This window comes from Mauremys mutica, chromosome 2, assembly GCF_020497125.1.
Source record: "Mauremys mutica isolate MM-2020 ecotype Southern chromosome 2, ASM2049712v1, whole genome shotgun sequence".
NCBI lineage: Eukaryota > Metazoa > Chordata > Testudines > Geoemydidae > Mauremys > Mauremys mutica.
Window position 1 is genome coordinate 119,319,367 of NC_059073.1, and position 24,962 is coordinate 119,344,328.

A 24,962-nucleotide genomic window follows, 5' to 3' on the forward strand; every position below is an offset into this window, starting at 1 on the left:
GAGGAGGAGCAGGACCCGGGGTCCCGTGGTGAAGATGTGGTGGGGGGCCCATATGGTCTTCGTGCCTCGTGGGGCCCCAATAAATCTTAATCTGCCTCTGTAGAAGCAAACTAAGTAGGAGGGTTGAAACAGACAGATTTTTTTTAACTGGCTTTTTCTTGGCCAGAATAGAATAATAGAATATTAGGGTTGGAAGGGATCTCAGGAGGTCATCTAGTCCAACCCCCTGCTCAAAGCAGGACCACCCCCAATTAAATCATCCCAGCCAGGGCTTTGTCAAGCCGAGCCTTAAAAACCTCTAAAGATGGAGATGCCACCACCTCCCTAGGTAACCCATTCCAGAGCTTCACCACCCTCCTGGTGAAATAGTGTTTCCTAATATCCAACTTAGACCTCCTCTACTGCAACTTGAGACCATTGCTCCTTGTTCTGTCATCTGCCACCACTGAGAACAGCCTAGCTCCATCCTCTTTGGAATCCCTCTTAGGGTAGCTGAAGGCTGCTACCAGTTCCCCCCTTCCTCTTCTCTTCTGCAGATTAAATAAGCCCAGTTCCCTCAGCCTCTCCTCATAAATCATGTGCTTCAGCCCCCTAATCATTTTTGTTGCCCTCAACTGGACTCTCTCCAATTTGTCCATATATTTTCTCTAGTGGGGGGCCCAAAACTGGATGCAATACTCCATGCCGAATAGAGGGGAATAATCACTTCCCTCGATCTGCTGGCAATGCTCCTACTAATTCAGCCCAATATGCCATTAGCCTTATTGGCAACAAGGGCACACTGCTGATTTATCGTATTTTCCGGCGTATAAGACGGGTTTTTGGGCTAAAAAACAACCCCCAAAAATCGGGGGTCGTCTTATACGCCGGGTATAAACTCCCGACCACGGCTAGGATTTAAAAGGCTCCGGGCTCCCCTCCGCAGCAGGCAGCGCAGAGCCTTTTACACCCCAGCCGCGGCCGGGAGTCAGAGGGCTCTGGGCTGCCCGCTGCGGCGGGGAGCCCAGAGCCTTTTAAATCCTAGCCGCGGCTGGGGTGTAAAAGGCTCTGGGCTCCCCGCTGCGGCGGGGAGCCCAGAGCCCTCTGACTCCCAGCCGCGGCTGGGATTTAAAAGGCTCTGGGCTGTCCACCGCGGCGGGCAGCGCAGAGCCCTCTGACTCCCCGCCGCGGCTAGGATTTAAAAGGCTCTGGGCTCCCCGCCGCGGCGGGCAGCCCAGAGCCCTCTGACTTCCCCCCGCAGAAGGGGGGGGGTTTGTCTTATACGGCAAGTATATGGCAAAACTAATTTTTTAATGAAAAAATTAGGGGGTCGTCTTATACGCCCCGTCGCCTTATACGCCGGAATATACGGTATATCCAGCTTCTCGTCCACTGTAATCCCCAGGTCCTTTTCTCCAGAACTGCTGCTTAGCCAGTCAGTCCCCAGCCTGTAGCAGTGCATGGGATTCTTCTGTCCTAAGTGCGGGACTTCCCACTTGTCCTTGTTGAACCTCATCAGATTTCTTCTGGCCCAATCCTCCAATTTGTCTAGGTGACCCTGGACCCTATCCCTACCCTCCAGCATATCTATTTCTCCCCCAGCTTAGTGTCATCTGCAAACTTGCTCAGGGTGCAATCCATCTCATCATGTTGAACAAAACCAGCCCCAGGACCGACCACTGGAGTACTCCACTTGATACCAGCTGCCAAACAGACATGGAGACATTGATCGCTATTCATTGAGCCTGACGATCTAGCCACCTTTCTATCCACCTTATAGTCCATTCATCTGATCCATACTTCTTTAACTTGCTGGCAAGAATACTGTGGGAGATCATATCAAAAGCTTTGCTAAAGTCAAAGTATATCACGTCCACTGCTTTCCCCATATCCACAGACCCAGTTATCTCATCACAGAAGGCAATCAGGTTGGTCAGGCATGACTTGCCCTTGGTGAATCCATGTTGACTGTTCCTGATCACCTTCCTCTCCTCCAGGTGCTTCAAAATGGATTCCTTGAGGACCTGCTCCATGATTTTTCCAGGGACAGAGGTGAGGCTGACCAGTCTGTAGTTCCCCGGATTCTCCTTCTTCCCTTTTTAAAAGATGGGCACTATATTTGCCTTTTTCCAACGGTCTGGGACCTCCCCCAATCGCCACAAGTTTTCAAAGTTAATGGCCAATGGCTCTGCAATCACATCACCCAACTCCCTCAGCACCCTCAGATGCATTGCATCCAGCTCCATGGATTTCTGCATATCCAGCTTTTCTAAGTAGTTCTTAATCCGTTCTTTCATCACTGAAGGCTGTTCATTTCCTCCCCATACTGTGCTGCCCGGTGCAGCAGTCTGGGAGCTGACCTTGTCTGTGAAGACGAAGGCAAAAAAAAGCATTGAGTACTTCAGCTTTTTCCACATCATCTGTCACTAGGTTGCCTCCCCCCTTCAGTAAGGGTCCCACACTTTCCCTGACCTTCTTCTTGTTGCTACCATACCTGTAGAAACCCTTCTTGTTACCCTTCACATCCCTTGCTAGCTGCAACTCCAGTTGTGTTTTGGCCTTCCTGATTACATCCCTGCCTGCTCAAGCAATACTTTTATATTCCTCCCTAATCATCTGTCCAAGTTTCCACTTCTTGTAAGCTTCCTTTTTGTGTTTAAGCTCACAGAAGATTTCTCTGTTAAGCCAAGCTAGTCATGGTTATTCCTGCCCCTTCCTCTTTTGAGGAGGCCCCAGACTCAATGGAACCAGTGTGGATTTCTGTGCAGAAGAATAATTTGGGGAACATACTGGTGGTGTGTGCTTTCTGTGCTGCAAAGTTCATCTCTGTGGAGGGGGCAGGACCCAGGGGGATGTTTCAGTAGCTCTGCCACTACATGCATCCATCAGTCAAAGCCTCCCCAAGAGGTGAGGCACAGGGGCGATAGTAGGGCTGCGGCAGCATTCATAGAGTGGCTCCTCATCCGCTACTGGCCTGGACATGGGTGAAGATTCCTTCCCTACCACCTCCTGCTGGGAACCTCTGCAAGCATCCCAGCTGGCTCATATTATGCACTAATTTCCAGAGTTTGGCCCTATGTTTTTATAGTAAAAAAAACAATTATGAGTTTTCTCTCATTTTGTTTTTTTCTTAAATTTTTATTCTACTGGAGAAACAGGGAAATAGGGAAGATGAGGGAAAAAAAGCAGGAAAGTGAGATTAAGATACACCATAAAAAAGGGCAGGTCTGTTGAGCCAGACTGCCTTAGTAAAATTTTTGTTGTTCTCTTATTCTTGGTCAGGTCTGCAATGCTTCCAGCTAAATCAGCATCCTCTTCCCTAAGTTGAATGTGAAACAGTGATCTTTTGTTTGGTTAGTGAGGATCTGATTTTCAGAGCTGCTGGGCACTCTCATCTTCCAGTGACTTGAGCTGAAGTTGCCAAGCATTTTGAAAATCAGGGCCTTAACATGAAAAGAAAATTGGGAGTTGGGGGGATAGGGGTCTGGAATAATAGGAGGTTAGCATGCTTTGAAAAGGCCTGGTCCAGGTCTCTCCACCCCTAACCCAGCCTGCAAAGCAAACATTGCCAGGTGGCTTTAGAAGGGTACTCTCACAGTCCCTTTAAAGTGTGTAGATTTGTAGATCTGATTGGAATTCTCTTCATTGCTCTCTGGGCTTGGGTGGGAGGGTCTGGAGAACACGTAGCCTTGGGGGATGAAACCAAATTTCTCTTAACTGAGTTCGTTAACAGGAATTTAGAGAAAATAGGATTGTACTATAATGACTGTTTCTGATTAAATGCAAAAAAACTACATCTCCCAGGGTGTTGTCTGAAGTGTACAGTGTATAAGTGTATAATACAGTGTATTAAGGTAAGAGGAGCTAGGAGGGCAATTAAGACTTTTATAAGTCTTTTTTAAATGGGATCTAGTAAATTCAAGGCTAAAGTTTTGAAAAATTGTATAACACAGAGAGAGGGTTTATATCTACCATGTTCTTACTTGCAAATTCTTTGAGCTCCTTATGAAGCATCTCATTGGAAGAGAGGTTATTAAACACCTGACTTTTGTTTGAACACTACCAAAATCAGGGAAATGTGTTTAATGAACATTCTTCTTGTTCAAAGTGTTCAGTTTCAGTGTTCAGGTTCTGCACTGATATTGTTTCAAAACTGTTTTCTCAAGGCCCTCTAGCATATGGTGTTATGAAAAAGTTGTCAGACTGGTTCTAACACATCTCTTCAGCACTGATAAGCAAAAGTTCACTGAAGTAATTATGAATAAGATAAAAGCAGAATAATCCTGTAACTTTCTTAAAACTTTCAAGTTAAATTCAAACTCAATAATACTTTTTTTTTTTAAAAAGAGAGCTGTTGAATTATTAAGCTCAAGCACCATTTTTTTTTAAGTTGTTAGAAAACTACAGGGATGTTTCATGCACTGTTCTGCAGAAAGAGGGTATGTCACATCCTGTTAGAGTGTCTGCTTTTAAACCTGTTTTGTGAGTACTCCACTGAATCTACAACTGCAAGCAACTTTGAAATTGCACTAAGTGCATTTCAAAAAGAAAATGGAACACTATTGTATTTTGGTTGCTAAAGGTGAGACACTCAACAAATAACATGGTTTTCTTAATCTAGTTAACGATTTAATCTTGAAACTACTCTGTTTAACAATGCCATCATTTAAATGGTAATAGGCTTTGAGGTCCCTATTCACTGTGGTGGGGGATCATACCTTTGCTGCTATTGTTTCATCCTGTTTACAGAGAGGTTTCTGTAATTCAGTCTGGTAAGAACAAGGCACTGGGGATATAAAGCTTCAAATGAGGTGTGGCTAAAGCTTTAAACTTTTCTTAATAAGGCCCAATTCAACAGCCCAGAGAAACTAAGCAATGTACCTTGGTAGGGTGCATTATAATTTCCCTGGGCAGCAAAGACAAACTAAGTTATAAACTATGAACTATGTTGTAAATGAGGGTCTTAAGACCCTGTCTACATTTGTGTTGACACTGTCAACAAGAACAACTTTACAAAACTGTACAGACCAGTCTATTAGTACAGTTTGGCAAAGCAGTTTTTATAACACTTTTCATTTTTGTCCACAATGGCCAGGGAGACCAGGTTGGCATTCTGCTAGCAGGAACACTTTTAAACTGTTCTCTTTCACACTGCCTCAGTACGAGGGGAGACAGGGCCTAACACTACCTGACAGGGCCGCCAAAACAATGAAAGCAAAACCACTCTGATTACCCACAGTTCTGATTTTCCACAGGTGGATTCAGGTCTCAGAACTGAAGCTATGACTCATGTGCAGTCCATTCTATGTTCCCTGTTGGCCTGTTTCTCCACTAAGCAGCCTCTCACTGCCAGGCTAACTCCACTTGGGAAAGTTGATCATACAGTCTCCTCTGAGGCCACAGTCAAATACCAATCATGCCATAGATTTTGGGCCTAATTCTCCATTACAGCTAAACTGTGCTTGGTGCAGGTACGTTTTAAGACATCTTTGTTCCTCCTCACGTTATTGGCCCTAGTGGGGGCCTGCCTAGCCCTCAGCATAAATTAGAGCAACCTCAAGGTCACTGTAAATTGTGAGGGGCTGTAATGGCCTTCTAGAGGCCATTGCAGCAGCCAAGAAGAGCTAGCCATTCCTCCCTCTCTGACTCACAGTCAGCATGTGCTTGACACAGTATTATCCCCGGCATAAAGAGATTCCCTGATGGCTGGTTGAACAAATTTGACTTCTCTGGGTCCCAATGTAGCAGAGACTCAGGCCCCGTGTGTCAACAGCTGTACTAACTAAGTGAAGGAACTGCCACAAAACCAAGTGCCTCTCGGTTGCAATATGCTTAGTCTTCACAGGTCTGAGTCACTAGGTTCCTTCCAAACGCATGTAGTAAACAATACATAAATAACATATGGTAACACACTGAGGGTCTGCCACAGCACTAGGAAAATGATAAATTGAAATCCTGGCATCTGGATTCATGAGTGTGAATCCCAGCAGGCTCCTGCCAAAGTTAGTGAGACTACATGGGTGCAGAGATCCAGACTTGTGGAGCCCATTGAAAGATCAGACCCACTGACAGCCCTGTATTTCTGAAGGACTGTCAGGAGATTTCACAAAACCAAGTAACATTCAGCAGTGTTTGTCCACAAAAATAAACATACAAAATCAAAGCAATTATTTATCTTAAAACTGTAGGGAAAGGTTGTCTACATCTTTTCTATTTACAGAGACAATGGGCTAAATTCATCCCCGATGTAACTCTGAGCATTTAAACATGCAGTTAGTTTGGATTAAAAAAGAAAGAAAACTGATCAGTGTTAGAGTTGATCTGTTTTATTTTACCACAAGTTACTCGCTTTTTTATGTGATTCTTTTTATTCTTAAATTTCACTTTTAATAACAACTGACTACCTGAAATGTACAAGCATAATTATCTCACACAAAAAGTGAAACACTATGATTCATCATCTGTGTCCTTGAATCAAAGGGCATGACTGGGTTTAAAAACTGAGAAACTAGACTAGCTTCCAGAGAAGAGAGAAGCTAGGTTGCAGCATTACCCATTGGATGCAATATCCAAAGGGGCACCAATCTGAAGCAACAGGATTAGCTGCAAATTCTAGTCCGTTCACTTTTATTTCTTAACTAATATACACATCTTTCTATGTCCAGCTATGGGACATATCAGTGCTTACTACATAGCTCTAACTTGAAATACTTGCATACTTCCAAGTGAATCAATGGGCCTGATAAAACTCGTACAGTGAGAGTAGAATCAGGCCCCAGGAGCTTGTAAAGTACACTGGACTTTTTTTCAAACATAGGTGTTTTAAAAAGAAATCAGCAATAAAACCAAGAAGAAAACTGATCTATTGTAGTATGTGTCTTCTCTGTTTTCTGCCTCTCAGCTCTCAATCCTTACTCTGAAAAGCAAGGCCCTGCCCGGTGATTAAAGGCACTATAGGGGAAAGATGGAAACCAGACTATATGAGCTGGGGGGAATTGGGAGGAATGCTCCATGATTGGGCCTAATGTTGAATATTTGTTGGTTGTTCTTTTGGCTTTGTTTTCAACTTCCAAAGTGTTTAGTTTGACATTGTCACAATAAACAGCAGAGCTGCATGTAATCTGTCTGGTAAAATGAGAAGCTATTTATGAGCAGTGAACACTAGAAATGGATTATATCTATTATGGATTATAATTAACACTATTATATTATATTATATTAATTAAATAATATTATATTATAATATTAACACTAGAAATGGATTATATCTAAATTGATTATATTTCATTCTTAAAAAATCTGCAACGTTTTAAAAAAAACTTTTTAAATTAAAAGAAAATTGCAAATAGCCTCCTACTGTAATGTTCTGAGTGACAGCAGGGAGAACAGGGTGCTCAGTATCTCCGGGGTTAAAGCCCTAGCCAATCAAAAAGACAGATTATTTCCACAGATATTTTATAATTAGCTTATGATATCCAGGGGATGGATACTATGGGTTTCAATAGAGCAGCAAATACAAATCATGCATTAAACCCTAACATTCTGAGGTTTGGTGGAACATTTTATAAATGTTTCTCTATGTGCCTGCACTAGAACTGCCTATACAGTTTCAGTTTCCTCATCCACCATTAGCAAGGTTCACCTATGATATTTACTGCATCATTGCATCCAAGCCAAACTTGGTTACTGAGGCAACTAAGTTTTTCTTCTCAAAGGGTCACAAGGAAACACATCTTTCAGGATCCCCTGGTAACCGTCAGCCAGTATGGCTGGGGAACATCAACAGTGAAATGCCTGCTTTCCATCGCTAAGGCAGCGCCGCCTATGTCTGCAACCGGGGGGGGGGGGGGCAGAGTCTAGTTACATTCCTGACCCACTTTCATATCCCCTCCCTCCTCCTCCTCCATCTCCTCCTCCCTCTGTAAGAGCATAGCAGCAGCCAGTAAGGGCAGCAGGAACCTCCATTTAGCAAGACTCAGACACCCTCAACTACCAGGCAGTTTGCTGTCTCCTAGCAAGCAACAGAAGTGCTGCAAGTTTATTTGTAGCACTGAAGCAAATGCGCACCATTACCACAAGTGAGCCTAGAGAGGGCATATTCTTCCTCTTATTTCATTCCTTACACAAATAGCCCACCCTCTCTCTTCTCTTCAGCTGCCCCCCCACATGTGGCTGGCCCCTTTCTCCCTAGGCCCCACGCTACTGGTGGCTGTACTCCTTCCTACCTCTCATCTTAATGGGAGTCCTCTTTCCTTTCCACACCACCCACATACACTCTTTTATGTGACTGGTGCTGCATTTCTCTTGCCCTCCCGTCACACATTATATGACTCCCCATGTCTAAAATAGTTTATGGGTCTGCCACCCATTTCTCTTTCACCACCCACCCACACTCTTTATGGGGCTGCTCCATCTCTCATCCACCCTTGTCCTTCTAGGGCTTGCCCCCTTCCCCCAACCCTTGGGAAGCCAGGCATTTCAACACCTCCTCCCACCTGTGGTACAGGGGAATTGAGATGATTAAGAGGAGGGACGCACTGACAGGTTTTGCAGCCCCAGGAATCTGCATCCTTAGTGCTGCCCACTGTACCCTGCCTGGTTACTTTGCAAAGTGCATCCCCATTTCCTGCAACCCTGTGACAGGGCTTAAACACTCACACCTGGCAAGGGCTGAAGATTAGCCCCCACAACGCACACATACACCCCTGGCAGGACAAACTGCTGTCCTGTGTTTATCCCGACCCTGACCATGCTGTGTACCAGGCTGGGGCCTTGCTCAGTGCCTGGCAGAGATGCTGCTGTTGCAAGAGCCTAGGGGTGGTAATCAGCCCCCATCCCAGCTCCTGCCTGCACTTGCTGTGGGCGGGGGAACGGGGCAGGCTAGTAGGGAGAGGAGAAAAGCAAAGCTGCTGCAAAATAAATGGGCAATAATATCCTGCCCTGTAAAGTCTGGTACAGCCCCTCTACCCCCATGTGGCTCCCAGGCAGTCATTTTCTCTATGGAGAATGTGTGGCAAGCGCCCCCTCTTCCCCATAGGCCATATGTGCAAACCTCTCCCTCACTTTCACGGGCCACGTGTACAAACTCCCCTCCCCCATGAGCCATATGTGCAATTCCCCCTACCCCCTGTGGGTCATGTGCATCCCCCGTGGGCCACATATGCATCCTCCATCCCCTGTGGGCTACGTGTACACTCCCACCCTCCTGGGTCCTGTGTGCATCGCCCCACCTCTCACGAGCCATCTCATTGCATCAACCCCCCCCTCCCCAGGAGTCCCCACTGGCCGTGTCTGCACCCCCACCGGGCTGCACGGAGCCCTGCTCCCAGCAGCAAGCGTCCCCTTCCTTGTCCCTCACTAGTTCCCCTGCACTAGTGCTGCTGATGGGTTACTCGCCCCGCCCGGCCGCCTTGCTCCCCAGCGTCCCGCAGAGCTTGCGCGGAGCAGCCAGACCTGCCTGGTGCCTGAGCCGCGTGGCCCGGCAGCTGCTGTGGCTCGACCTGCTCGGAAGCCCGGCTCGCGCTTTCCCTCCCCGGGGAGCCCCGGCGGCGGGCGCAGCAGCAGGAGGGTTTCCCAGCGAGCCGCTGCAGTGCGCGCTCCGGGTGAGAGAGGGGCTGGGTGCAGCTCCTGCTCAGTGAGCTTTACCCTGGGAGAGGCGTGCGGGGCACGGGCTGGAGCCGGAGCGCTGGTCCCAGCTCTGCCACAGGCTCCCCGGCTGGCCTTGGCCGCGGCACTCAGTAACACACCTGCCTGGCCACATCCAGGTTTACATTTCAGTGTTTGTTTTTACAAAAAGTTGACTTTTTTCCTACTGAAAATGTCGATAGAAACGTCCCCCCCCCATTAACCTCATTTTCCAAGCTGCTCTGCTGCTTATTTTTGCTTTATTCTCCTCAAGGGACAGACATCTCGCTCTCAGGTATCAGACAGAGCAACATCTGGTTTAAGCAAGTGCCTTTCTCATTAACTTTTCTCCAAGTTAAATGGTTGCACTTTCAGTTTCACCAGGGACCAAGGCCTTTTCCTCAGCTTTACTGTCACGTTAGAGTGGTTCTCTGGGAAAGTAGTGCAGGCGAGTCTCATCTTACGCTGGGATTACGTTCCGCTGTCAGCACGTAAAGTGAAAATCGCGTATAGTCAAAATTACATTGAGTGTAATGGCGGGTGGAATCACCCGCACTACAGGTACAGTATTTAAATTGTTATTTTTCTTTTTTTGTTTTGTTTTGGCCAACCACACAAAGCTGAATTCGCACATGTTAAATGCGCGTAAGATGAGACTTGCCTGTACTGTGTTTCTTACCTCACTGGTTGTGTAAGCTCTCATCCTGTAACACAGGCTGAGTAACGCCTGACGTTGAAATTCCATTGATAAAAATTTTACTCACCAAAGTTTACTTGGTGCTCCTGGTCCAATTCCCAGTGAACTGCTGTCTACCTCTCAGTATGTGATATTGGCTGCGCTAAGGAAATTTTACAAACATTTCCCTCACTAAGGAGGTTGCACAAAAGTGTCTGTTCTGATGCATGTGTGTTAGCACCTTTAGGAGTTAAAGTTTAGAGGGAAGCCACACTGTGTCATCTAAAGCAGGGTTAGATTTCACTCCACAAGATTCACTTCAGAAAGGAAAACAAAACAAACTATAATAAAAAACAACAACAACCCTACCTGGTCCAATAGCTATGGAATATTGGTACTTCAAGGAATATCGCTACCTTCACCCTGATACAGAAGTTGTAGTGGAAACGGGGAAAGCACTTGAATGCAGGCCTTATACATTTTCCTCATCCTATAGTTAATGCTGAGAAGAAACTTCCATACTAAAATATTGGCTGAAATTTGACATGCTTATTCTCAGACCAAAGGTGACATTTTGGTGAAAAGTGATACCAAAATTGGCTCATTCATTTCTGAGTAAGGAAAAGTCATGCTTTAATAAAAATTGTTCAGATTAATTTTGCACTTGGATAATTTAAAACCAACTTTGTTTTCAAATTTGAACTTGATATATTCTTAGGCTCTGTTCCTGTAAACACTTATGCACATGTGTAAAGTTATGCACATACTTAAGTCTTTGCAGGATTGGGGCCTTAGTCTTTAATGAGAGAAACAAGCTTTGTTGAACTTAAAAAACAGTCAAGTAATAGATAAATTAATAATGCCTGAAAATAACATGAAATATATACAACATTTAATTTTTATTACCTGTGTAAGAGCAAATCAAATCCAGTTGTCCATATATATGTATAAATGTGTGTATAACAGGATTTCTACACATTGAAATGAACACAGCTGTATTTTTAAGAAATTAGATATTGAAATAAATGGGCCTGATTCTCAATGACACTAAGAACATTTTACACTGCTGTAGTATAAAAGGACCTTGAAGCATACGTAAATATAATTTATTCCAGCTTTACACAGCCAGGGGGGCAAATCCTCAGATGTCGTAAATTGTGCATTGAGTTCCCCAGTTGAGTGCATCGAGTCCCTGCCGCCCCAGTGTGGTGTAAAGTGGCCTTAGTATAAATGAGAATTAGGCCCAAATGTCTTTCTTTGACCTGATTCTGATCTCATTTATACCAATTTTACTCTGGATTATACTTACATAAAACTGGTGTAAGTGAGATCAGAATCAGACCCTTAATTTATTTATTTCAGTGTGAGATCATGTCAGAAAAAATGTCTGTGCAAACACTTTTTATTTAAAAAAGATAATTAAACACATACCAATAGATAATTCAGCATTACAATTGATAATTTACACACGCAACTGTCTGGAAATTCAAACTTATATTTTCCATAGCAGCCACGGCTCTGACTCCTTGTCCATTTTGCTGTAACATACATGGTGTTAAATTTAATATCTAAATTATGTACAATATGATCAAGTTATGGTTGCTATGGGATCCATGACTTTGAATTTCCTTAGTTTTGTGTATTTACATTTTCAGCCACAAAGCTTCAGTCCTGCAAAGACTTATGTACTTATTTAACTTTACACTCCAGGAGTCAGTGGCACTATTCACAGTATGCAAAGATGAACATGCTTGTGAGCCTTTGCAGGATCGGGGCCTAAACAAAGACTGCATTAATAACAATTTTTCTCTTTAGTAGCTTTTTGAAAAATAGATGAATATGTCAGTCCTTCCTAATGCCTTTTGACCATGGCACAAGCTCATCTTTTGTTCTAAATGGCATCAAGTGCAATTCTCAGCCATAGATTGAAGTAGAAACAGGTACAAAAAATTAGCAAAGAAGGGGAGATACACACAGTCAAGGAAATAAGAAGTGTGGAAAGACTACAGTGATGGTTGCAAAAATTCACTCACTTCAGTGTCTAATATAATATTTTTTACTGAGGTATCCATAATCTATAGGTGGCTTATAAACTATGATTTTTAGTAGGTCACTAAGTTACAATGCTACAAATAATATTTAGATTTGTAAATGTATAAAAACATGATTGTGACAAGCTGTGAGACAGCCTGTTTTAATGTATTGTTATTGATAAACAAGGTGTGCCTGTTTAATACAGGATCTTAAATTGTTAGTAAGCCTGCAATAAAATGCCATAATAATGCAAAGTATTTCCAAGCGGAGCTGTAGCATGTTGCATGGATTCATTAGATAAAGAATTACGTTGCAGTAGTCCAGAGTTAAGGTTTATAAACTAAACTATTTATTTTAGAAGTTCATACAGTGGTTACTGGGGGGAAAGAAAACACTAAGGGCTTGACTACATTAGAAAGTTGTACCATTTTAAATAGATATAGTTAAAACAATACAATCCCCGGAGTATGGACATAGTTACATGTAGTCATAAAGGTGCTTTAGACCAGCCTAGCTATTTCTATACTAGAAGGGGAATAATATGTTCATGATAAATTTATGAATGGGATTATATGATGCGGTTGCTTGCAGGGGGCTGGACTTGATGATCTAGGAGGCCCCTTCCGGTCCTATGCCCCTAAACAGAATAGTTACATCAATAAAACATTTAAGAATAGACTAGGCTCAAGGAGGCTAAAAATGGCTTGATTTTCAGACGTGCTGAACAACCCCGGTTCCCATTGATATCCATAGGAGCTGTGGGCATTCCGCACCCTCTGAAAATCAGGCTACTACTTAAGTGGCTGGATTTGGTGCCTAATCTGGATGTAGGTATGGATTTAAATACTTGACTCCAGGCAACCAAATTTGACTTTCAAGTATCAGGAAACTAGCTTTCTATCCCAATATGTGGGGGCAGAGGAAAGGGGTTTTACAGAAATGCCTGTCTTCTCTCCATACCAGACCTTTTTGTTATTCTGACATTTTATTTAGAATAATTTATCAATGTAGACAATGCTGTATGTTAAGTAAAATGTACCAAACAAATAACTGAATCTGTACCCTAGGGAGTATACATTCTAAAGGCAAAATGGTTACATTATGTTATGTACATAATGCAGAATGGTGAACTATCAGTCAAAATAAGTCATAAAATAGCTAGATGTTGAGTAGATTTTTGAAGGAGCAAAGGGAGGGGGTTTGATGGTGGTTTATGGGGAGGCTCTTCTAGGTGTATGAGGCAGTGTGAAAGAAGGCATCAAGTCTGGAGTGCACAAAGGGTAGGATTAGGAGAGAAGCACGAGACAGTTATCTAAGATCTACTTTATGGAGACCTATAGCAACAACAAGAACAAACAAGAAAAGGGAGTGGGGGAGAAACTCCTGCAGCTGACTTTTTATTCCTTTTATTGCAAAACAGGCAAATTCAGGTGTGCTGTCTAGGGCCTTCTCTTCACTGTTAAAAGGGTGCATTTTCTACCTTGGGGTAACCCATGCTCCTGAATAAAAACACAGTAAAGACAAGACACTGACTGGGTAAACTAGATGAGGTCAGCAATATATCCCTGCCTGGGGCTGACCTTAGGTAATTTACCTCACTGTAATACTAAACTGCCTTGTCTTTACTATGTTTTTACCTTGGGATAACTCTATGTTATTTACCTCCCTCGGGTAAATATTACACCTTTTTTAGCAGGCCTAGCTCTGCCTCAGACATCTCCCTCTGTAACTGGAATTTCAACAAGTACCTGCCCCAGAGATTAATGCTGCGTTGCATTTCCAGGCATGCCACACCTCAAACATAGGCCTCGCTTCCTCCAGGCCTCAGTGGAGCAACAGAATCTTTTCCTGCCTGGGTAAACGAAGGGATTGTACTCTGGTCTAGGAGCGGGGCTCCTAGAGCTGCAAACACATTCTACTAACAGATTATTAGGCAGGAATCCACCCCACCACAGGAACCTTAACGTGTTATCATCTAGGGCCTCTTTTATGGCTAAGAAGAAGGGGGAGGGAGGTTCTTCCCCCTCCCTCAAGATGTATAAAATCTGTTTATAATATCTTAATTGTAAAAGTAATATATTTTGAACATATGTGCTTTCTACAGCACTGTGAATTTTATCATTCTTTTCCCCCCTGTAAATTCATAGGAGGTATTTCTGCATCTGGAAACTGTCAGACTACCTGAAAGACAACACACTGATACAGTTAATTATAAGGAATAAACACCATGGGGGCTATAACCAATCTCTAGATATGAGTCAATATTTTGCTGTTGAGCTAAAGGATAAGAGTTCATTATTTGCACTCATGTTATATTCAGTAAAGTCTCTGTTGCACATAACGCAGATTTCTTTACATGCTGCATGGCAGAGAGCCAAGGAATTATAGCGTGGACAGGATTTTACAATCGGTTGAATTTAAGGATGAACAAACCTTGAAACTTTAAAAGGTTGAGGGAGAAAATTCATATTTTCAACGAATTTTCAACTTGTTCTTATTGTCAGTCTTTTATTTTGGGATACCAAAGCCAGCAACCTTTTGTGAGGGGATAAGCAGCTCTCTTCCATCAACCTACTATTATGATATATATGGCAACAAATAACATACTCTGGACCACAAGATATTCCTTCCCTGTCGTGTTGGGTGAAATTTATCTTTGTGTATCATCAAAAGACATGTGCATCACTGAAATCCTCAGGTACCATGATGGTTCATGAGGACTTAAGTTGTGCATATTCCTCATGCTAGCCTCCTGCAAAGGGATGGATTTCACCTTTTATATACACTATATCTAGTTAGTTATGACACTTGAGTTTGCAAGAGAGAAATTCACAGACAAAATCTTTGTTGAGCTGGAGTTAGCGTATCAGGTACATATTAATAACTTAAAGGAGGGAACCTTTGATAGACTGCTGTTTGTTTGTTTGTTTGTTTGTTTAGAAAAGCACATACACACAAAAGTCTGAGCACCATAACATTCAATCTTAAACAAAACACACACTGTAAAATATGGGTAAAGAGTTAAAGTACCCTAAACAATGTTAAGTCTGCCCTCATATCCATACTCACTCTACATCAATAATCATAACACAACTTTGCACCTGCATAGTATACATCTATGACACTGAGCCACATATCCACACTACATTGTGCTATTCACAGCACACCAATGTATGTGTCACTCAATATGTATGGGTAGGGTGACCAGACGTACTGATTTTATAGGAACAGTCCTGATATTTGGGGCTTTGTCTTATATAGGTGCCTATTACCTCCGCCCCCGTCCTGATTTTTCATCTTACTATCTGGTCACCCTATGTATGGGCCATCTATCCAGCATTTCTAAACTGGTGGGTCATGACCCCCAGGGGAGCGGTGTCACAAAAAGCAATCAGGGTGTCATGTGATGCTTAAAATTGTATTACACATTGAAAGACAATTAAATGTCCAGAATAACTTTGGGGCAGCCAAAACCTTGGTGCAGGGAAATATGGGGGCAGGAGGGAGACCCTCAGGAGGTTCAGAAAGATGCGAGGGGCAGGGACATTATAATTTGATACAATTTTTACTCTTACTTTCATAGTAAATATAAGGGGGTGGCCAAAATTTTTGACTTAGAAAAGGTTGAGAAAGGGAGCAGGTTCCAGTGCACGAGGACTGATTAACTACTGTCCAGTTGGGCCTAAGGGAAGGTGCCTGAGCCCTGTGAAAAGGGAGCCAGCTGCAGGGAGTTAGGTAGATACCTGCAGATGCTGCAGGGAGTCAGGAGGTATTGGAAAGGGGACAGACTAAGCTTTAGGCAAGAGGTGCTGGGGGAGTGGGAAGATGGACCCTCAGGGAAGAGTTATACCGAGCATGGCAGTGGGTGAAAGTCATAAAATGCTAGAGAGAGGACAGATCTTAAGGAGGAGGGGCTGAGCCCAGGTGAGACTGAGATAAAGACTTTTAAGCTTTGAGGTTTTCTTTGAAAAGACATTGTGCTGGCTGTAATAAATTGGACCGCACTAAGGGGGAATGTTTTGAATATCTGGCCTGTGTGGGCTTTTTAAGGGAGCCTAAGTTAAGAAAAAAACCTGACAGGCCTTAGCTAAGCCACACTTGGCCAGAAGGGGGTGCTACAGAATAGGTGTGTCTAGTGACAGTTCCTCAAAAAAATAAAATAAAATAAAAGCAATGCTGGCAGAAAGTGCTATACTATAACTGTGTCTACACAAGGGCTTTTTTGGGAACAGCTGTGCCAGTTAAGGGTGTGATTTTTCCTTCCCGTCCCCCAATTTACAGAGCTATGCCAGTACTACTTTTAAGTGTGGACCAGTCCTAAGATGGAATTTAAGGAAGCTGGAGACCCAGTTTCTTTTCCTGACTCTGCAGCTGACTTCCTGCATGACTTTAGGCAAGTCACTTAGGCCCAAATTTTCAAAACTGGGCTCAGGTTTTACATGCTCTACTCCAGATATCTAGGGCCTCAGTTTCAGATGTGCTGAGTATCCCCCCAACTCCAGCTGAAGTCAGCAGAAGCTAACTACAATTGGTACCTCTGAAAACAAGTCCTTAGGTGTCTGCAGTTATGCAGAAAAATGTAGATGCCATGTTAAAAATGTGGCTGGCTAATTCTGTTGCAATTTCTGGATCTGCATAATGGGCATGATAACACATACTTCCAAGGCTGTGATAATTAATGCTTGTGAAATGATTAATGATTGTAATCTCCTGTTTACAGAACCCTTTATATAGGAATAAGAGATGAGCTCTGTGTCTGTGCTATCTAATCTGTCATTTCTGTAGGTCACAAATAAGTATGGGGAAACTTTTACCTTTTTTCTTAGCAGGTTCAATGAACGTAATGTGCATAAGAAGATTGGGTTTTGATGGGGAGGGTTATGGGATAAAGGAGATTTTGATTCGTTTCACTTATTTGCAACCAGTATTTCCCATACATATCACTGCTGGTCAAAACAGTGCTGTTCTCCTTAACAGAAGTTAAGGGAGAGCAGAATTACTCTGTAATGTTGTGTAACTGGACAGGATTATGCTTGTCCAAACACAGGATAACTTAGCCTGCCCTTTGTGCTTGATATTTTATCCTTTTTTCTCTTGGGGGTCCAGTTAAGAAATTTGACTGGGAGTGGCTGAATCACTCCCAATCTGTTCTTGTTCTGTGCTTTGGGTTTTGCTGAAATTAGAGGGAAGCCTGGTCCTCTTCTATGCGTGTGAAGTTTCTCAATTCTTTCTCATCACCCTCATCTCTGTGGTTAGTACAGTATGTAGCAACAAGTTTTGGTACTCAGCTGTAACAGAATTTTTTTTTTGTTCGAACGCTCATTCTGTGCCTCTGTGCTGTACGTAGGCTTTGCAGGACTTTATTTTTTTTATGATGTTGACAGATAATTATACATTTTTATTGATCTACATTTTCACAATTGTAGGAAATTAGGGGTGGGTCAGATAATGATGTAATGCCAGCAGATGTTCAGATTCAAAGAGTTAGAGCTTTTGAAGTGTTAAAACAGAAATTGTGACATCACATCTCAAAACATACAAAGTAAATATCCTTAACTCAAACTCTAATAAGTTCTCAAGCAGTCAATAATTTATCAGTTTGTGTGTCTTCAGTTAAATCAACATTTACCAATCCAATTTTAATTCTTCCAAGTCTAGCTGTAATGTTGGTTCCCTCCCTCTTTACAGTGAAGCCAATGGAGCTATGCTGACTGACACTAGGTGCGGATCTAGCTTCTTGTGTTTAAAAAAAAAATAAGAAAAAGAAAAAAATCCTAACCAGGTCACTGACACTTCTGTCTGCCCCTTCCTTCACTCTACTCCTTCCCCTTCAGCATCCCAATTGCTGCTTTGGTGTTGCTTGTCCTTTGCTTTCTCCGCTGCACACATTTCTCCGAAGGGTAAGACTCACTCACCTAGGCTGGGAAGAGATGTAATGGAACCTACTAGATACAGACCACAGCTGGACAATCTGGGCACCAACAGGGCCCTGTTTTTCAGAGAAGGCCACCATACAGTATATGTGTGTTCTCCAAACTTCTCCCTCTTGCCAGCAGTCAGTCTGCTAAGCAGGCTGTCATTGGCCACCAGGTTGAGATGCAAACAGGAGCAGAGGGATGGAACCAGCAGGGCCCAGGGTATGTGAAAAGTCCTTCTCATCACTAGTGGTGGAGAGTAGAAAGGATTCAGATGTTATACACAGGGAGAAGATAGATTATTTCAAGCACAGCTGCTGTAGCTCCCTGGCTCGCTCACTCTCTAGCAGACTGAAAACATAACTTGTGCTGTGTCCTGGGCTGCATTAAGCAATCCTAATGGATTGCTGACTCTGCTATGTTGCCCACCCACAGCCACTGGCTCTGTGGAGAGAGGCTATTAGTCCTGAAAGCAATCCTGCAGCAGAAGAGTGAGCCATGTTCTCAGAAGGGGCTAAGCAGACAGCCTAGAAGAGGATTGGGGCTGCTGGTCAGATGGGCTCACAGGAAGACCTTTCACTAATGTTGGCAAGGGGGAAAGCACAGTATGATTATGGGCACTCTCTTGAAAGAAAATTACAGGAAGTAGGGAGAAGGCAGAGAGTCATTCTAGTGGGGCAGAGCCAGGGCAGGGCTCAGAAAGATATTGGGGAATAGAAAATGTAGGTGGGATACCTGAAAATGAGGAGAGATAGAGAGTGAGGATAGCAATAAAAATGTAGGTACCCGAGGAAGGGACAGGCGAGGGATCTGGAGAATGAAGAAGGGAGGAGACACACAAAAGTGAGACAATAGTGACAGCAAGAAAAAAGAGACAATGAACAAATGGAGAAATAAGAGAGCAAAAGATTTGGAGAAAAAATAGAAAATAGAGAGGGGAATAAAGAATGGAAGGAGAGAAAGAAAAAGCAGGATAACAGACAGTGAATTTTATTTTGTTTATGCTTAATCACACATTTCCCTCAACTTGCAGGAACTGCTGGGTGAAATTGTATGGTCTGCGCTTTGCAGGAGGTCAGATTGGATGCTTGTAGTGATCCCTTCTGGACATAAAATTTATAAATCTATTAATTCTATTTCCTGGCTGAAAAGGAGTCCTCTTTAAATCCTGCAGATGTCGGGGTGGGGGGAATCTTTGGGCAGGGTGCAGCTTTTAAGGTTGAGGGAAAGAAGAGGCATACCATCAACTGAACTGCATGAGTCACATCGAGCCTGTTTGCATGTGACTGTAGGATCAGGGCCCTTATTAATCCTTGTTTTAAAACTTTTTTTCCCATGCAGCTAAGAACTGTTGCTCATACATCCGTATACCAGTGGCTGTCTTTTCCTTTATCATAGGTCATTATTTTTGTTTTTAAAGATTGCTTGAAGCACTGTCACCTTTTCTGAGCATATGCTAACTTTTGCTTTTTATTACAATTGTATCAAAAGTACAAGTTAAACCCCCTTGCCCCTGAAAAAAAAATCTGAAGTCCCAGTCCTGCTTGCAGTGAAGTCAATGTGTTTGTATTTGCACTTAGCCTATCCCCGAAATAATTTTTTTGAATATATGTTAACTTGCTGTGCCTGATTCTCATTTACACTAGGGCCACCTCACACATTTCTAGAAGTGCCAGCGGCCCTTAAAGTGGAGGTAAATATAATTGATTCCCATTTTAAGGCCTGTTTACACTGGCAGAGCCATGTAAAGTGGTATTTGTTTAAATGAAAATCGGGCCTAAGATGTTTAAAAAAAAAAAAAGACTTTCAAAGGAACCCAGTTCAGAGATGTGGCCTGATTACTTTGTGCCACCAGAGGGTACTGTTCAGTATTGTGAACCCAGAAAAGAATGGGAAGAGGGGAAGAGCACAAGAGAGCCGTTAAAGTAATAAAACACAACAAAATGTTTTCCTGCATGTTGGGTCTAACTCCAAATCCTAGCGGCCTGGCAGCAGCAAGTCACTCACTGTCAATAGTGTAATCCTCTGGATTATTTGGTTTGTTTGTTCTTAATGCTAGTGATCTCTGCCTGACAAATGTCAGCTCTCCAGAGAGAAAGTGTTTGTGGTCATACTGATCTGCAGGGCGCAAATGGGCCCAGTTGATAACATGCTTGTTAAATCTCGAGGATGTCTGCTTGAAAAACAACATTTGCAGGAGCCAGGCTTGTTTAAAAGTGTCAGGCTGTTAGACCCAACTCCCCACCCATGCAAGTAGGCATCATTTCGCAGAAGAGATTTAAGACAAAACCTCCCCTTACTTAGCCTTTGTGCTGACTCAGGGTTTGGTGGCATTTTACCATTTCCCACTTCTTCCATCATCAGCTATTGCTTCCTTTACACTGAGAGAAATAAACATGCATTTATACCTGATGGACCTGATGTCCCCTATGTGTAGTGCTGTCCTGCAGAGCATTCCTTATAAAGCCTTCTTCACTCGCACAAGCATTCCCTCGCAGCAGGATTCTAGGGTGAAATGAAGCCTTCTTGGAACAAATACTCAGGGTTTTATTCTTCTTGAAACTAGAATATAGGTTCTTAGCTTTACTTATATTATTCTTCAGCTGGATAAGGGTGGAGACTGTTCTCCTCTTCCCTCTTCCAATTGGGGGAAGAGCAACGGGTAAGGGAAGTTAACAACATGGTGAGGGAGAGAAAAGGATGAGGGTAGCTGGCTGTTCAACCTGCTCCAGAAAAGCGGGTGGTAAAACTGAAGAGCCATTTGTTCACCAAGCCAGCTGCTGAACAGCCACACCCTTGTCTGTGATCATATTCTAATTCCATGGAATTTAGGCCTGGCCTACACTTAAAAGTTAGGTTGACAAAGCTGTGTTGGTCAGTCCCACGGCTGGTGCAACCATTTAGGTGACCTAGGCGGTCGCCTAGGGCACTGGCATTTGGGGAGCACCATTTTCTTTGTCAGCGACTGCGGCGGCCGGATGTTTGGACGCCCCGGTCGCTGACAGTATTTAGGTGGAGGGAGCTGGGGCAGGAGAGCGGGGGGGGGGGGGGGAGCCAGAGAGCGCCTGCTGCAACTAAGGGGGGGGCAGCACGCAGGGGAACTCCCCACCCCAGCTCACCCCTGCCCCGCCTCCTCCCTGAGCACGCCGTGGCCACTTCACTTCTCCCGCCTCCCAGGCTTGCGGCGCCTAAGCTGATTGGCGCTGCAAGCCTGGGAGGCGGGAGAAGTGAAGCAGCCATGGCGTGCTCGGGGTGCTTGTGCTTGTGTGCGGAGCAGGGGTGAGCTGGGGCAGGGGGAGGTGCCTCAGGGTGGAGGGTGGTGGCTGGGGAGCTGCCACAAGGGGGGAGACTCAGGGTGGAGGTGGGGAGCTGCCGCGGGGGGGGGGGCGTGCCTCAGGGCAGGGACGCGGGGATGGGGGGATGGCGCAAGGCGGAAGTTTCGCCTAGGGTGCGAAACATCCTTGCACCGGCCCTGGTCAGGAGTGTGGATTTTTCACACCCCTGACTGACAGATCTGTGCTGACCTAACTAGCAGTGTAGACACACCTATGTCGACAGAAGAACGTTTCCATCAAAGTAGCTATCATTATTTGGGGAGGTGGTGTTCCTACACAATGGAAAAACCCCATCTGTCAGTGTACGCTGTGGCCTGGCCTACACTAAAAAGTTAAGTCGACTCAAATACACGGCTCAGCAGCAGGGGCGGCTCTACGAATTCCGCCGCCCCAAGCAGGGCGGCGCGCTGCGCCGCTCGCGCTGCCGGGCGCCGGTCCCGCGCCTCCGCGGGACCTCCCGCAGACGTGCCGCTGGTCCCGTGCCTACGGTGGAGCTTCCGCAGGCATGCCTGCAGGAGGTCCACATGAGCCGCGGGACCAGTGCACCCACCGCAGGCATGCCTGCGGGAGGTCCGGTCGTTCCGCGGCTCCGTTGGACCTCCCGCGGCTCTGTTGGACCTCCCGCAGGCATGACTGCGGAAGGTCTGCCGGACCCGCCTGCCGCCCTCCAGTTAAAATGCCGCCCCACGCACGCGCTTGGTGCGCTGGGGTCTGGAGCCAGCCCTGCTCAGCGGTGTAGAAAATCCACATCCCTGAGCAACAGCGTTAACCTAATCTAATCCCCAGTGTGAATAGCACTAGGTTGACAGAAGAATTCTTCTGTCGATCTGCTACCAACTCTCTGAGGGATGGATTACCTACCCCAATGGGAGAACCCCTCCTGTCGCTGTAGTGAGCGTCTAAGCAGACGCACTACAGCAGTACAGCTGCATGGCTGCAGGTATGCTGCTCTAGCATTTCAAGTGTACGCAAGCCCTGTGTCAGTGCTATGGGATTATGCTGGTATTGCTATGTCAACATAGCTGTATCCCATTTCAGAGTTGCTGCTTTTTATTGGACCAAAGTATATGCAAGCAGAACGGAAGATTTTAGGCCAAAGAATCACCCTTTTTATGTTTTGGCAGTTTATGAAGCTGTGTTTTTTGTTTTGCACTAAAATTTGTGTGCACGTTGGTCCACTAACATATGCTATCAGCTTCCTTGCTGAATATTGACAATAGTGTTCTAAAGTGCTTTTCATTTTCCAAATTCTACCTTTTTAAAAAAATGCTGTGTCATCAGTGCCATCTTCCAATTCATTGTTGTTGCTGGAATTAATCAATGTTATAGACCAGCGTTTCTCAAACTGGGGTCCGTGAAGGGTCCGCTGGCCCCGCTGATGAACTCCTCCCTGACCTTTCTGCATGTTGGGGAACAGCTGTTCAGTAGTGTGCAGGAGGCGTGTAGGGTTGCCAGGTGTCTGGTTTTCAACTGGAACACCTGGTCGAAAACAGACCCTCCCCAGCCTGGTAAAAATGAGCAAGTGAGTGAGGGTGTGGGAGAGCAAGCGACGGAGGGGCAGGGGATGGAGTGAGTGGGGCAGGGCCTTGGAGAAGGGGTGGGGCAAGTGTGTTCAGTTTTCTGCAATTAGAAAGTTGGCAACCCTACAAAGTTGGCCTGGGGGGGGAGGAGCGGGGATAGGATATGCTCGGGGGAGGGGGCAGAAAGAGGTGGGGAAGAGGAGGGGCTGGTGTGGGTCAGGAAGAGGTGCGACCTTGGGGGAAAGGGTGGAGTGGGGGGCAGTGTCTGGGGCTGAGCGTGGGGCTTAGGGGTCTAGGGAGACCAGATGTCCCAATTTTATAGGGACAGTCCCGATATTTGGGGCTTTGTCTTATATACGCGCCTATTACCCCCTACCCCCGTCCCGATTTTTCACACTTACTGTCTGGTCACCCTATAGGGGTCTGTGAAAAATTTTAAATCCAAATGGGGGTCCTCAGGTTGCTAAAGTTTGAGAACCGATGCGATAGACCGTATATGGTACACTGCCAGAAATGGTTTTTCATTGGCTGAAAAATTCATTCTGGTGGCTTACCTGCTTCTTCCTGCTTCATTTACCCAAAAAGTCTGAAAAGACCAGAATGAGTGTTAGTTTTTCATGAAAAATGTTTGAAATTTTAATGGAAAAAATTTCACTGAAATTTAAAATAATTCTACCAGCCCTAGCAATGTAATTAACTTTCCTGTTTCTTCAGAAGTTAGATGAAAGGTTCTCAAGCCTCATGCTTGAAATACACTAACTGATCACCAGTTGTGTTAGAAATACATCTCTTACATAGTGGTATTATTGCAAAACTAGATGCATTATGAGTAGGGCCCTACCAAATTCACAGCCATGAAAAACGTGTCATGGACCATGAAATCTGGTCTCCCTCTGTGAAATCTGGTCTTTTGTGTGCTTTTACCCTATACTATACAGATTTCACGGGGTAGACCAGCATTTCTCAAATTGGGGGTCCTGATCCAAAAGGGGGGGGTCACAAGGTTATTTTAGAGAGGTTGAAGTATTGCCACCCTTACTTCTGCACTGCCTTCAGAGCTGGGTGGTCAGAGAGCAGTGGCTGTTGGCTGGGCATCCAGCTCTGAAGGCAGCGCCCCACCAGCAGCAGCACAGAAGTAAGGGTGGCAATACCATACCATACCATCCTTACTTCTGTGCTGCTGCCTTCAAAGCTGGGTGGCCAGAGTGGCACCTGTTGACTGAGGGCCCGGCTCTGCAGGCAGCAGTGCAGAAGAAAGGGTGGCGATACCATACTATGCCATCCTTACTTCTGCGCTGCTGCTTGCAGTGGCTCTGCCTTCAGAGCTGGGCTCCTGGCCAGCAGCCACCACTCTCCAGCTGCCCAACTCTGAAGGTAGCGCCGCTGCCAGCAGCAACACAGAAGTAAGGGCAGCAGTACCACAACCCCACCCCTACAATAATCTTGTGACCCCCCCGCCCCACAACTTGTTTTTGCATCAGGACCCCTATAGTTACAACACTGTGAAATTTCAGATTTAAATAGCTGAAATAATGAAATTTACAATTTTTAAAATCCTACGACTGTGAAATTGACCAGAATGGACCATTAACTTGGTAGGGTCCCAATTATGAGGATTTTACACCTCTGAAGCATTTGACTTTGGCCATGGTGAGAGACAGGTGCTGGATTAGATGCACTGTTGATCTGTTTCAATATGGCAGTTCCTGTGTTTCACTTAATTCTGCCAGTAATTTAAACAAAGTTAGGTATTTTCCTTGCCAGAGCAAGGAAATTCAAAAGTAAGGATGGGCACTTATCTTTAATTCATACCTGATGAGATTTAAAAAAACACAAGAAACAAAACCAGTCAGCCATAACTTTGAATTTCGTGGCTTGT